This window comes from Plectrocnemia conspersa, unplaced genomic scaffold, assembly GCF_051122295.1.
Source record: "Plectrocnemia conspersa isolate PC_06_02 unplaced genomic scaffold, ASM5112229v1 ptg000011l, whole genome shotgun sequence".
Taxonomy (NCBI): domain Eukaryota; kingdom Metazoa; phylum Arthropoda; class Insecta; order Trichoptera; family Polycentropodidae; genus Plectrocnemia; species Plectrocnemia conspersa.
This window is the reverse complement of record NW_028277175.1, coordinates 23430813-23447038: the sequence shown is the minus strand read 5'-3', so window position 1 is coordinate 23447038 and position 16226 is coordinate 23430813. Positions and strand designations below refer to the sequence as shown.

Below are 16226 nucleotides of genomic sequence, written 5' to 3'. Positions count from 1 at the left end.
CCTTTGCTATCACGCACACGAACACACATATGAACGTGTGCTCTTTTTATGTTATATAAATATATATTCGGGAGATGTCCAGTATTAATTTCTTCAGATTTTCCGTCGTTTCGCCCGCTCGTATTTCTCGTATCTTCAATTATTTGATACCCTTTTTGTACCTTTAAGCTCGGATCGTCCCTTTGGAACACCTGTGGGTTCTCTCTGTAAATCCAGTGTCTTCGGTATTCTGTCGGTCGCCTCTACGTAGGTGAATAGTCGACCCTTTGCCAAAGAAGTCTTACTGTATCGCCTCTAGTGCTTTGTTGTATTATATTTGTGTGTATTAGTCACGTATGCACACAAAGAGCACAAAGAATAGTATATGAATTATATTGAAATAATTTAATGTAAAGCATTTTCTCATGCAGACATATTTGCTTATTTTCTATTCAAGCACATATTTATATATAATTTCTCATAAGGTTTTTGAATAGACAGCAACGGCATTATAAATCTATAACGCTGGTAAAATATTTTTTCAGGTCGTTCAATAACGTCATATCTAAAAGTCCTGATTTATATATAATATAAAGCAGTATATTTAAATTAAAAATATATAAACAAAAAAAGCACTTTCATAAAGACAGTTTCAGACTAAAAAAAATGATTATTGCGAAAACCCTTAGTCCCTTAAACTATAGAATATATCATAATATAGACTTTTTTAATTTGGTGAAATACTTTAAATTTCAAACCAATTGCTTTAACAATAAAAATTAAAATCCAACATCATTTATATTAATTTATTATGAACTTTAATTAATTTATATTTATTTAATTTAAAATTTGCTATAGGTTCTAAATCATAATTAAAATAGAATATTTTCTGTATTGAAAATCTTCTTCAGAAATGTTTCAGTTATGGTAGTAAATTATATATTATTTTGTTCCAAAAACATATAATAACGATAATTAACTGAAAAAGTCTGATTATATAATCCTATTATTAAAATACCATAAATTAAAATATAAAAAAATACGTATGAATTTTTGTGATGATTTTAAATCTACTTTAGGATTTTTTTTAATTTAAGGCTTAAAGCTCACTTTTATATTACATTTTTTCAGTACTTTACTTAATAATTGTAATTATTGTTTAAAAAAATGCAAATCTCATAAATAATCATTTTTTACTATTTTAGTAGCGTTTTTATTTAAGTAGTAATTTATGTGTTGTGTTAAAATACAGCAGTTAGTCTATAATTGTAAAAAATACTAAGCAATTTTTATGTAATTTCATTATTAAATAAAAATGTAATTTCAAACCTAAAATTCAATTTTAAATGACTTATATTGCAACAATCATTAAATTGCAATTACTAATGAATTTTTTTAGTAAAAAAATATAATTTTCTGTATAAAAATCTCTACAATATATTTTTTTGTTTTTATTTATAGTAGTAAATTATAAATGTTTACGAAAATTGTAAAATATAATATTACTACTACAAAAAATAATTAATTAAAAAAAAAATATATATCCTTTTACAAAATAGAAATCACTAAAAGAACATTGAACCTGAAATTTACGATTATTTAAAACGCATACTAAAAGCACAACGTTTCTGCAATGAAAGTATAGTTAAACTCCGTCACGGTACGTAGAGCCTAGCGTAAACGGCAGTGTACTAAAAAATTGCTTCCTTTTTGCATTACTATTAGTATTAATTTAAGCTTAAATCTTAAATATGGTTAAAGCTGAATCTATTGCTGTGATCCAAAGTCTTTAAATTGGCATTGTTTATTAAAACTAGCAGCACGCTATTTTTATAACATCAACTTAATTTGACGCTCCTTAGAACTGCCACCCCAGTGTCATTACACTGCTTGAACTCTAGATGGTAATGTCCTTGTGTCTACGTTTATATAAGTACTCACATATGTATGTACCCTTAATATGAATTTTTGTTCAAAACGCGTGAGAGCAATTCGTATGCTTGATAAATCTGGACAATTGCCAGGGAGAATATACTGTCAGGGTCGTTCAGTGACATTCTGAAAATGTTGATACAACATACCCACACACAAACGCGTGGGTATATGTATAATATAATACATACATATAATATATACAAGGGTATCTCAGAAGTTTTCCATTAAAGAATATGCAATAAAAGCAGAAGACACAATGTCTTTTTTTCACATCCGACGATAAGTTAGTTTGCATGTCGTTTTTTCGCTCTCGTTCCTCCCTTGCTCCATTCGATGTGTTATTCGATATTAATTTAGTTCAGATGCGAATTTTAAAAGCATTAAAAATTGAAAGCAATTTTTGCGAGAGAGCCAAATAAAGCATCCGACACACGTACACTTGTAAGCCGCGCTGGGATTTGCTCAGCACTGAACTTTTATTAATATGAATTGCGAATTTCAATCAATATTTTTCGCTCGTCTGTTACGTGGAGGATGGTAATTTGTAATTTGTTTTGAAATTCATTATAACATTTATGGAATAGGGTTATTGGAATAAAAGTTTTAGTAGAGAGTTTCATACTTTCACGTTTGTGATGTAATTCAAAATATTATATATATTATATGTCGTTTTTTAATAAAATTAAAAAATGTTTTTATAATATTTTAATTATTTAAAATATTATTTATAGCGTGTATACAATTTCATAGTCTTTGAAATGACCTCCATATTAATGCTTTTGCTTTTTCTATTTTATTAGATATGATCACTTAAAAATATGATTTAAATTGGACAACTTGTCATATAATCGATAAATGTTTCGATGTATTATTGCATGTACTTCTCTCGTTTTACAAAGCAGTAGTTTTCTGATTTCATTTATATTCCGTACCGCATCCTGGATAAATTTTCTCTCCTCTCCGAATACTCTCTCAATGTCTCGAACAGACGAAAGTCAAACAATGACATATTCGAAGTTTAAAGAAAATCAAAAAAGGAACGCCGAGTTGGCTTTATAAAGTTGCGACATTCGCTTCAAGTTTGTTCTTTCGATTTATTCGAAGATTGTTAAACTCGATTCTGGAAAATGGTGATTATGTCACAAGTGATGCTAATAGCTAAATGTACAATTTAAAATTATATTTCTTTAAACGTGTAAAAAACATTATACATAAACATCGCATCATAAACTAGCCTTAAAAATTGGTTGTGATTTAATTTAACACATGTGTAATTGAGGCATATTCGAAATAGTTAGTTAAGCTAATTTACAATACATAAAAGTTTTGTATATCTGTACTAGGATTGACTAAGAAAATTATTCAGAACCCGCTGAAGACTTTTGCAGAACTCAGAAGTAGAGATGAAAGAAAAGCTTTCGACTTTTCCTTTACCACTTATTTGAACGAGTGAAGTTTAAGAAAATCGTATAATATCTGGCGTTCCACTCAAACCCCTGAAACTTTACGAATTCGCGAAAATTTTACTACCCTCGCGTCTCGTAAACCATTAATTATTTTATTTTAAAAGTAAATATTTTTCTTAACCGTGCGTTATAATTGTTTCAGTGCCCTCCGGGTCGAAATTTTTAATTAAGCTATCAATCTATAGCGGCATGGCTGGTTATTAATGACGGGCTAAGCCGTCATTGTCACCGTTATTGATCAGGTGAAAATAATGCCTCTGCCCATTAATTTTTAGGCGGTATTAAGACGAACGACCCCTATAAATATAAATCTATTATGTTTGTCAAGATAGGATGGGGTGAAATAAATTTATGTCCTTCAGAAGCGAAAAGGTATGACGTTCTATTATAAAATTTATAATTTCATTTTATACAGCTTTTTAATAAAATTCTTCGTATATTTTTTTATATATCATTTGTCAACAGATGGTAGATGACTTACCTTTTACTTTGTTACAGTGAAAGTAAAGCTTTTTATATAATATGTTATAACGTAGTGTCGCGCTTCTGAAAAAATATTTTTAATACCTTCAAAATAAAGGTATGAGTGCAGGTTTTAAAACCATAAGGGACTTTTGCCATACTCGTATACAGATATTTGATTTTTATACGAATTATATATAAACGCGGTTTTTTCTGGTAAGCTTGAGTGAAATAGCAATTATCTTTAATATAAATTTAAGCTTGAACGAAAAAATAAAAATTATTATGTGTCACTGAGATAACATGTTTTCTGAGACGGTGTTTTGACTTATATGTCGTTGTGAGTATGCGAGAGGAGCAAAAATCTCTGAATGATATCGCGAATATCAGGAGTAATTTTAATTAATTCAATAGTCGATGGAGTAAGTTTTACACGTCGGTACTGATGATATTTTAGCTTGTTCGATTACGGTTGTTACATAATTAATATCATCGTCAATTGATATAGTGTCTGTTTGTGGCATAGTTCTGGGCTTAACTACTATACGGGACTCGACAATACTCTTGAAACCCTTCCAATCAGCATTGATATAATCAATTCTGTGCTATGTTTGCACTTATATATGCTTGCTTGCCTACTTTCGATGAGACGATCAATTATTATTATTAAATTTGAGGTCTTGCTTTAATATGTAAATTATTATCGTTTTATTTACAAAAATCGATGAAACACTGTACTATTAGCATGCACTTGTTAATGCAAAAGCTTCAAACAGCCGTTGAGGATGATTATCTCTCAGAATCTCAATCATAAAAGCACTCGTGTGCGGGTCGATTAATATTATTTTTATTTATTGCGCTTTTAACGCGTATATGCGACAGGTATTTTTGTATTTGCCACATTTATTTATAATACAATATATTTGTTTGTTAAAAATAACTATTCGGTAATATACGATAGCAGTGCTATCACATGTGGATATAGAAGTGGCTAGATTATTGAATTGAACCATTGAACTGAGCATACTTAACTGTAACGAACCGCGCGGATCAAGTATAGGATATACGTTCATAATAATTGACCCAATTATCGAGAGCAGCTACAGCGTCATCGCTCGCATTCTGAATTCGCACGTACTATTCGCTAAAACGCGATTTGCATGCAGCATGGCGAATCTTTAAAAGCTATTCGAATGATTCGCCACTGCACCTGTTACCATTTTAGCCTGCCGGCGCCATTTTAGCGGTACTATTACCGATTCGATCCGCCCGTCAAAGGGACGCGCCCCCGGAAATGCCCCCTTCGTTAATACGCTTCCTGTGTAGCGTGTGCCCTTTTTACTCGCCCTCTCTCTCTTTTATACAGCACACATTGTATAGTACCTGTCCGATCGTTTTCTTTTCGGAATTCCGCGACGTTAAGCCAAATCTGCTCTGCACGGGGGATTTCAAAGGAACCGTTTGACCGAAATTGAATCCGGAAAGTGTACGGCGACACGTATACTACTTCATGTGTTTTGTATATGTACTTTAAATTCATATTCTAAGTGCTTTTAAAAATACCTGGAATTTAATTTTTTATTTATACATTAATTCAAGGTTTAATGTTTTTTTTTTAAATAAGTTCAAATCATTTTTTATATTTTCGCAACTATTAAACAATAGTTTTATATATTATAAGTAAGTAAAAAATAACTTTTTATTGAATATACATATTACCTAAAAAAAAAAAATACTTCATAATAAAATGTTTAAATGTACATACATATAGTAATATTTTAAATATTTTTTTCAAAGATAACAAAGTGCACTTGAAAATGCTGATAGTCTTTTTCGGCGAAACGTCGAGATAAATATAACAATAATCATACATGTATAAAAATAATGATTAAAATCAGTTTTATTTTTAATATTTATCCTGACAATATATAATAACATATAATTCCGTATTATTAGCTACTTTTTTGTGTTTTAAAAACGAGTTGATATATGGTTTATATTATAGTATTTTGTCTAAATTCCTAAGAATTATTCAACCTTCGGATAACACAGCTTTATATTACATTTACAAATCTATTGTGTTTGTTCTTTCTGAAAACAACACACAATACATTTATACAATCCTTATCTTTCTTATCAGTAGGCGAGATGTAGATGAGGATCATTTATCCTCAAAGGGATTTACCCACAAGAACAAGATTCTCGTGGATGTATTAAAGAAAGCGCAACTTATTTAATATTTTATCTTGGGCGTATAAATAGCATTTTACAATTAGTAAATATATTTAGGTTGAAATTGCAAATGTTTATTTATAAATTTTAATAAATATTTAGTTACTTGAGTGTTGAAGTGATTGTGAAGTGATTTCTATTGGTAAATTTATTTTTTGCTATAGTTTATGTAGATACATGATCAAATTTTGATTTTAAATTTTAGAAATCTCTGCCTGATTATATCAATGACAGTCATATTGTACAATATTTTTACAATTTTTGTTACAATGTATGTTTTAAAACACTTTATTGATCCATTGCTTTCTTTTAAGCCTTTCGAAATTGTGGTAAGAAATCTTTAAATGAAACTTAATGTAATTATATACATATATTTTAAACTCCTATTGCATGACTGTTCATTCTAGATGTTTTGCGAAATCATTTTTCACGAAACACGGTGACTGTCATAAACAACAATGTCTAAGTATAACGTATATGTACTTTTTATTGTAATAAACCTCGTTTTATTTTCGAAACGTAATAAATGAAAACGTGAAAATGATCCGGTTAAAATATTCCATTTCCATCGTTCGCCTTCGAGGAAAATAATGTTCGTAAAATGTTTTTAAATGTGCCTTTTGTCACTCCCTTTTCGCTTTTTTTATACGAGTCGTTCGATTTTTTATACACATAAAACACGTTCAAGGTACATAGATATATATATATATATACGAATCGAAAAGCTCTCTCTTTTTTGTAAGATACATTTATAACACCAATCAATTGATGGGCCACCGCCTTGCCATCAATACACTAGGGTCAACGAGATCGGAGTGAAAGGCCAATTTTCGATTTTATGGCCCGAGAAAACGACTCCACCCATAAAAGTGCTAATCTTGATTGAAACCAAATTATAGACGGGGTGAAATAACATTTGTATACATTTTTTCAATTTTGACTCCCTTTGTTATCAAAGAGAGTGAAAATTTTGTTTTAAAAATGAATAAGAAGTAAACGTAGTTTAATTTAATTTAATGTTCAAGCTCGCTTTGGCTTTTTAAAAAAGCAGCCTTAAAATAAAAGCAGCGAAAATTATTGCTTTGTACCCTCTTTCTCTCTAAAGCTACAACACATCCTGCTCGTTTTTGCGTTCATTGAGCGATTTCGGTCCTTGAGTTATTTGTTCGTGCTGCCAAAATCAATAGTGGAATGCCAGAGAACTGATTTATAATATGTTCAACAGCCAACTCTATTTAATTTTTTCTCTTCAAGAGTTGTAATAAAAGTGAAGGCCGTTGCCTATTGAATCTGTTCGTATCAAAGCGCTAGAAAACTTACTTTTTATTTTTTATAAGGCATTGTAGAGCCAGACACAATTTTGCAAATGCATATTTATGCTTCACATTACCAAACCAAGATGGAAGAAATTATGTGAAAATTGGACCATATTCAATCAATCTTTTACCATTAGTTTTCATAAACTATGCTATGACAATGAGTGTTATATCATCGCCATTGCAGATATTTGACCTAATTTTTTTATCGATAGACATTTTTCCATTTCAATTGTATGTTGAACATTTGTAAAAATCCAAAAACGGAAATTAAAATAAGCTTTCGAACTGAACCATACAATGTAACGCGTAATTTTTCACACAATGGAAACCTATTCGATATTTATTATAATGAACACGTACAAAAATGGTAAAAACGGTAAAATTGCAAATTATAGTGTACGTTCGAAGTACACGTGTTTATATATGTGTGTGTTCCATATAAAAATATCACGCCTTCTCGCCAAGTTTTAAGAAAGCCGCATCGTTCACACGCTAAGCTAGCTTATACCCCCAACGCCGGCCCTGAATTCTGCTGCTATAGTTGCCTGTTATTTATACTCTACGGATTTGCACTTGGGTACTTTTCATGCAAGAGTTTTTTTTCTTCGTACTTTTTTATGTACGACGTTTTACCTCCCTCGGCGCATAATATATATTTCATACTTGCAAAAGCATCGTTTCCGCAATGTGAAACTTTTCCTAATCTTCTACCAAATGCACTGAATAAAATATTTTTATTCAAAATGTTTCAATGCAGAAGGTTTTGATACAAAATCGCCTTTGAATTATTGATTAAAACTAATTTAATTCCATAAGTAGGAAATAGCAAAAAATCCCATAGAACATACAAGATTGTGCCATTTATTAGAAACCTAATTTAATATACTAAAAACTACTTTTTCTAATAACGCTACAAATGTGAATGATATGAATGTCAAAGTTTTTGTTTTTATGTGGTGCAAAATTAATTATAAATTAATAATATTATGCGACAATTTTGAGTCAAATAAATTGAATCTGTAATTATTTAATACATATACATCTTAATAGTCTTGTCTGCGTCTAAAGGATGCAGCCGTTTCTAAGTATGTATGTAGGATTATGAATGCCGTAGCTGAACTAGCATTGAAGTGAAGAGGGAAGCGGCTGCTTTCTCGGTCCTTTTGGCGCTTGCTTCGGCATAACTTTGTTTAGTGCGAGTTTGGATGAATTTTCTTGTGTCATAAGTCAGTAATTGTAAAAAATTTTGGCAAAGGTTAATTTTAGATTAACTTCAGATAAAAAATTTCCTTAGCTCGTTTGAAGCTCGTGGAAAATCTTGATAAAGTGCTGACGAAGTAAAGTATAGATGCTATGAATGCGTGTATAAATTGTTAATTTCTTAAATGCTTTCTTTCGCCTCGAAAGCACATTTTTTAATATACTATTAAAATCTGACAGGCATAAGCCCAATGCGTTACAACAGTGTTAATCAGTAGCAACTGGATAACTCAATTAAATATATTGAATACCTACAAGTAAGCAATTAAACCACCAGACATTTTTTAATTAAATATAAATTATCATGCATATTATAATTTATAATTAATATATTTAAATTTACCTTTAAATTTAGTAACCTTATTTTATTATAAAGATTTGTAGTGTAATTATTTTTTTTATATTAAAAAATTGCATAGCACATCCGTTAAAATTTTTGCAACATTGCACCTGTCATTTCGTATTCAATCTGATTATGTTACCACATTTATGGTACACACTTTTCGGCGTAACAAAGACCATCGATTCATTTGTAAGCATATCAACTGTAAGCAATCTTATTTTAACTCTCCGATATGTTTTTTTGATAGTTCTTACAAATTATAATATTGCTTTAAGAGTTTTAAATGCGGTACTTTTAATATCAATAATCATACGCATTTTATTAGAACATGAAATCTTGTGAATTGCTAGTGGTTCAAAATACAATATAAACGATGGAAATTTGGAAGCTCTGGAATTTAAATAATATAATATATTATCGCATAATATTTTAAGATTTACCAACATTAAAAAAATACAAACGTCTCAAAAATTTGACAGAATTGACACATTTTAGCTTGTACGCATTTCCCTCTCACGTATTTATTTAACGTGTATCGTTCAAAATCTCATTTGGCGTTCAAGTTCGCGGAAGATACTGCTGTGTGTACGGTACTTAATTTCCATCCATCAGCATTATTTATGATACTTATGGAATCAATTTATTTATTCAAGCGTCCCCAGTGAGCCCCCACGGTTGCCGTCATAAACGAAAAGATATAGAAGGCGGCTTATGAAAGCTTCCGGCGCGGCGGGGACTTTTAAATTTTCCATTTTATTTTTATATACACATACATATAAGTCGTTCAAAAAGTTCCTGACCTTTCAAAAGAACGCGTCAAAGCGATTTTGTGTTGTGTGCGGTTTATGGTATTGATTAGTTGGTTGTACAAGGTGTGGCAGATGAATTCTCGGATATTCCCAATAAAGTTTTTGTATCACGAAATAATTAATGCTACTGCATATCAAGTTTAATGAACGTGTTACACTTAGCCACACATAAATTCCAAAAATAAATACAATTTTTGTTATTGGTTAAGATTTGAGCTCATTTTTATAATGTTGATATAATTGTCTGTGATACGCATTTTAATTGTCAGCCTTATAAAATGCGTGGTTTGTGTTTGATAACTTAGTATTATCGATGGATTTTATCACAATTTAATTTTTTAATAATCTGTATTAAATTTTGAGTTTTTGAGTACATGAAGCAAAAGTTTTTAACAATTACAGCATCGTGAAAAGATTTTTGAATGATTGATAAATATAATTACTATCGACCTATATCATTACAGGTAGATAGTATTGATTTTTTTCCCAACAATTTCTCAAAAAAAATATTATAATTGTTTAAGAAATTCTTTATGCTCTAAAGTATTTTTATTATTTATTTATTGATAAATATTAGATTTAAACAAGCAATTTTATAATCAAGTAGTGATTAAAATTTTCTAAATTCACAGCTTTGCTCTGAGCAGGTAGTGAGAAAAGGAACAGGGATCTGATTAACACTCAGAAAAAATTGTTTGCCATTAATTTTTTATAAGCAAATATTTCGTTTCGACTTATTTTTTAAAAATATCAATATTACATATGTCGTTATTTTTACTTTCTGTAATAAATGAGTACAGTAGAAAAACTAAAAAAAAATTTTACATTATTAATTTTTAAAATTATATAAAAAAATGCAATAAAAATATGTGTTTCTACATTTTTATTAATATATAATGTACAGATTATATTTATAATACAATAGAATATTAATTTTAATTATTAAAGTTCAGGAACTTACTAAACGCTTTTATACATTTTCTTGCGAAATCAGAACGGTTTTTGCAAGCAGGCGAAGAAATATCGAGCGACACTTTATTCCCAGGTAGTGGATAGAATTCGGACCCCTTTTTTTGGATAAAGAAAAAATACTCACATACACACACACAGCTTTCGGGTCAGATCGAAGAATTACTGACCCTTTTTCGATGAATAAAAAATGAATTATTTTTAGTGGCGCGTAAATATTTGAAAACATCTGCGATAAAATTCTCGACGCGGTTCCAATAAAAAGGAAAAAGGGGTAAGATCTGCCTCGTTTAACGTCAGCGCTGAAATGACATTCGTATGTTTCTCGCTATTTAAAAAAAGGGCAATCCATAAATTCGTGCTTATTTTTTAACCAATTTTTTATCCTTGTTAAAATTCGCTACAAAATATATCTTTCAATAGCATATATAAACATCTAAACGAAACTAAAACATATAGTTCCATTATACACATAACCACAAACATGTTTGTATTAATCGATACAATAATTTATTTCAGAGCTATAGATAATACGTTTATTATTTTAATATTATACAAAGTAAATATGTATATGGTATAAATACGTATGAATTTGTAGACTGGCCTGATTCGAGAAATATTGTGAGAAAATTCCTTTCTGAATTAATTCACAAAAATAAACGTAGCGTAAAAACATTCTATCGGCTTTTGTTATTGTTTCCAGTCGTGACCCATTTCAAGAGCGTTCGTTCATTCGTACTTTAAGTTTGTAGGGAATATTTTACTTGAATATCTGCGTTTGACACTCGCGGGATTAAAGTTGATCTTGCTTGTTACAAACTTATTTTTAGAAATATTTCAATCGCATGTATACGATTTTTCTTTGGGAATTGGTTTTTACTCTATTAATTTTGATTGAATTACCTTAAAAATGTTTGTTTTAATTAATGACCGCTTTTTATAACATCTATACATTTGTATCTTAGATATTTTTTCATCTATGAAGTGTTGCAAAGATCATAATAAATGGATAAAATGGTAGTTAAAATACAACTTTTCAATTATTTGAATTTATTAATAGCTAATTTTTTCATGTTTGGACAAGCATTGTTGTGTTATAAAACTATTCGACTTATGTTGAAAGTGCATGCTTTTTTTTATTTTCTCGCACAAAAAGTTAAAGCTTTTTGTTATTGTTCGGCCAAGTTTGAAAGTTTCGTAATGCAGAATATTTTTTGCAATTTTTGTTTCTCCGCCCAATTCATGTAAAACCGATACAAGGTGTATCCAAACCTTGTTAAACTCTATTAAATCAAACTGGTCCAGTTTCTCAGCCAGCTGATAGAAAGTTTGGGTAGGATTAGCTTTCATTTCTGAAGCCAGGACATCATCGTCTAACTTATCTGTAATGTTTCGTTAATTTTGTAATTTAAAGTCTAGATTTGCACCAATACAAATATTAACGGGCAATATAAAAAACATTTAATATAAAAAAAACAGAAATAAATACTATTTTTTTATTATTTTAATAACAACCAGCACCATAAACTTATGATTAATAGCTAAAAGACCTGGGTTTAAATGCCATATTGACACTATTTTTTATCAATTTTCTGTACTTCTGAATATTGTAAATAAGTTATTAAAGAAGTTAGGGTTTCTTACATATTTTTATAAAATTTTAAAACAAAACTGATATTGGCAATTTATAGTTACATCTGTCAATGACCTTGTATTACACGATGAACCTGTATGAACTTTGATTGTCCTTTATTTACAGACAGTGTAACTCTTCTTATTTAGTGGTTATTGACTGTGTTGGCTCTGTTGTAATGCATTTTATTAACTCCCGTCATGTTACTACGGAATATTTGTTTTATACAATAAAAAAAAAAAATCAAATAATAAATAAACATTTGAATAAATTCTTTATTAATCTAAAATTGTATTACTTACGAACTAATAAAACATAATCTGAATATGATTATTCTTTAATTTGATAGTTATTAGGGATTGAAATAATAGTGGAATTAATATTACTAAGTGAGAAAATAATCAAAAGTCAAAGAAAGTTTTTTTGCACTGAAGTACTGAATATCAATTTATCCCAATACCGGTATTACCAGTATTGCAATCCCTAATCTCAATATATTTTATATATGAGCAAATTGTCACAAAACAGATTGGAGTTCACGCAATCATTGTCACCTATATAATTATATATGTTTTTCTTTAAAAGTTCGCAAGTATCTATATTATTTTAATGCCGGGATTCATTGCGATTAAATTTACAATTTGATATTTCGGCTGTGATGCATCTGCCATGGTCACGAAATAATAAAAAAACTGTTTGAATTTGTGACTATAACAGATGCATCACTACCAAAATTTATATGTATATATTTATATATATATATATATATTTAAAATATTTTATTATGCTGATTATAACGTAAAATTGACTTCAATGTTTTTGGTATCGATTTCAATAAGTTAACCGTAACATTATTTTGTCTCATCCTGTAAGATAGACGAGCTGTCTAGCTTGCGATCGAAATTTTCAGTTGGGGAAATAGTTTCTTAGTTATAATGCCACGATGGTGGTCGAGAAGGGGGTGTTTCAGTTTTCCGGTGTAAGTACGCATATCGCCCAAGATTTATGATAAGGCTGAAAGTTCATGAAGCGAACGATGTCGGTATCGGAAAAGTCCTAAAGTGGAGATATGTACACATCCATAAAGTTCACGGGGGATGAAAACCCGGGTCGGGCAACAATCCCGGGCATGAAAAGGGAAAAATTTGCTCGTAAACAATCTACTGGCATCTGCGCGAATTTTCTAATTAGCATTATGCTAAAGAAATGCCGAGTCACTGTCGCTTTTCTCATATCTCTCTCTCTCTCTTGCTCGGCCACCACCGTCACGCTGTGAGTGACATTAATGGATTTCGTTCACGAGACGAATTATGAAATTTAAAGCCGACGCAGATATTAATGGATGAGCCGATTCAACGCTGTCATGTACGAGCGTATATACCATATAACGAATATATATGTATGTTGTGTAAGACGCAGTTATACCATTACTGAATTAACCTTTACCATTTGGAATAATATATTTTTCGAAAGCTCGGTAAATTACTCAATTGATATTGAATATAATCCTGTAAAACTATATTTTCATATTAAATTAAAAAATATTATCTTTATGAATTAATATGAAAATTACTAGCATATGGTCTGAAGAAAGAAGTTGAATTTTTAGTGAATTTTATTTATTTTAAAAATTAGCGAAAAACACAATTTATTTTTTGAATTTGATTAAAGCTACATATCTGTACTATACGTTAGTTCGTAGCGTCCTCAAATTTGCCTTCATTGTCTGGAATATGAAGAAAGCAAAGTACTTCTTTTTGTTTTAGTATGAGAATTTAAAGAAAAATATTGAGCTATCATATTTAATTATTTGTTTTATATGTTAATTATTGTTTGTATAATAGCCATTATGCCTCATTGTGAAAACATTTCAAGTGATGGTAGTCAGATTTATAATAATAAAATACAGGCGGCCCTCGAGTTTCGCACATAATTGGTTCTTGAAAATGTGTACGAATGTTGAATGTACGAAAGTCGAGAGAAGTAAAAAAAATTGAAATTGTGTGTATTTTAAAATATTTATTTATCAATTAAATATAAGATGTTTAAAAGGCGTTTAAGAAACACGTTTAAGTGGGGTTTGCGAGTGTTTCCTTTGAAAAGTTATCAAGAGTTAACTGTTTTCCACTATTCTTTTTCTTTTCTTCATATAGTATTTTATAACATGCTATGTTTTTATTGATCGCCCCACGCACTTGAGATATGCGTTCTTCATTGAGATCACAATCTTCCATAATATTTAAAAAATTGTCAAGATGCGTGAAGGCTTCATTCATATTTTTCATTGCTAAAGAGTTTTTCAAAATAAACCTGTCTCATCTACATTAAACATTTGGCTAGAAGAATATTCTACATCTTCAATAATTTTGGATAGTTAGGAAATAAATTCTTTTGCAGCATCTTTATCCGCATCAGCCGATTCTCCAGTAAATTTAATATTATGAAAAGAATACCTCATTTTAAAATTGTAAAACCAAGCGTTACTTGCTTGAAAAACCGTGTTAAAATATTTTTTTAATCTATCCTCTCAATCTTTGTGCAAACTAAGAGCTTTTGCTTGAATAATTAAAATACTCAGAGGGACATCTTTTTGATGATGGTCATCGATCTACGATGACAAAGATTTTCCATTTCATCCATGTTTTTTTTTTGCTGTGTTTTTTTGGAAACATATCATTAAAGATTGTGGAAACATATCTTTATTTTCCACAATTTTGAACGTATTCTTTAATTATATTTTTATTTTGCAAAATTGAACATATTGTAGATCTGTTTGTATCATACAAACGTCCGATTGAAGCAAAAGATTCACCGCTATCAAAACTAAAAAAATTGTTTTTTTTTTAAATGTGCGAAATAACGAATTGTGCGAAAGTCGAACGTTCGAAAGTCGAGGGCTGCTTGTACCAATAAGATCAGAATATTGTAGTTCATAATGTCTCAGACTAATAACCTAGAGGCCGCAGGTTCGAGTCAAGGCAGCTGACTAAAACTTGTATTTATAAAAATGCCACAAAATGTTATCTATTGCTCATAAATTATATAACGCATAATAATTCATAATTAATTATATTGATGTCACCGATTTCCAGATTTTCAGTCTAGTGGTTATTGGTTACTTGTAGATATTCATTATGTGTGATTGATTTACTCAGTCGGTACAGACTTACCCCCGTTTAAACGCATTAAGCTCACGCCTGTCACGTCAAGTTACAATAAAGAACGCATCAGAGACCACCAATTAGTGCTATGGGTGTTCAAAGAAGACAAAAATGGTTTCAAAAGTTGTGTCACTTTTTACTATAATAATTATATCAAATAAAAATCAACTATTCTGCAAGAATGGTACCAATTACAAATTTTAATAAGTAAATATGTGATGATTTCGTGAATTAAAAAAAAGTCGAATGAAAATGTTTTTATGAAAATTTTGTACATGGCATAAAAATTGGGATTAAAAAGCAAGGAAAACGAGTGGTATTAAATTATATCATACGATATATGATATGTTAGTAACACATAAAACTAATTGGCTGTAAATATTATCCTACTTTTTATATAATTACACTCATGATTAAATTACAAAAAAATTCAGTCCTTGAGAGCAAGATGTAAAGGAGCATTTTATGTATATTTATTTTATTTTTGTTATATTTCTACTGCCTTAACACAACAGGCATTAGCTTAAAGCGTCACAGAGTGTAACAATACAAAATGAATATTAAACGAAGTTTATAATTAAGGCACATAGTGAATACTAATTGCTCTGGACGTCCGCGCTTAGAGTAATTTATATATATAGATAATGATTTTATCGTC

The 16226-nt window shown here is 29.7% G+C and overlaps 1 protein-coding gene across 8 annotated transcripts in view; it reads left to right on the top strand.

The window, feature by feature from the left end:
* The window catches only part of LOC148230041 (cytotoxic granule associated RNA binding protein TIA1), a 235738-nt gene that overhangs the window by 174876 nt on the left and 44636 nt on the right, over window positions 1–16226 (top strand). The gene's annotated exons all lie outside the window — the stretch shown is intronic.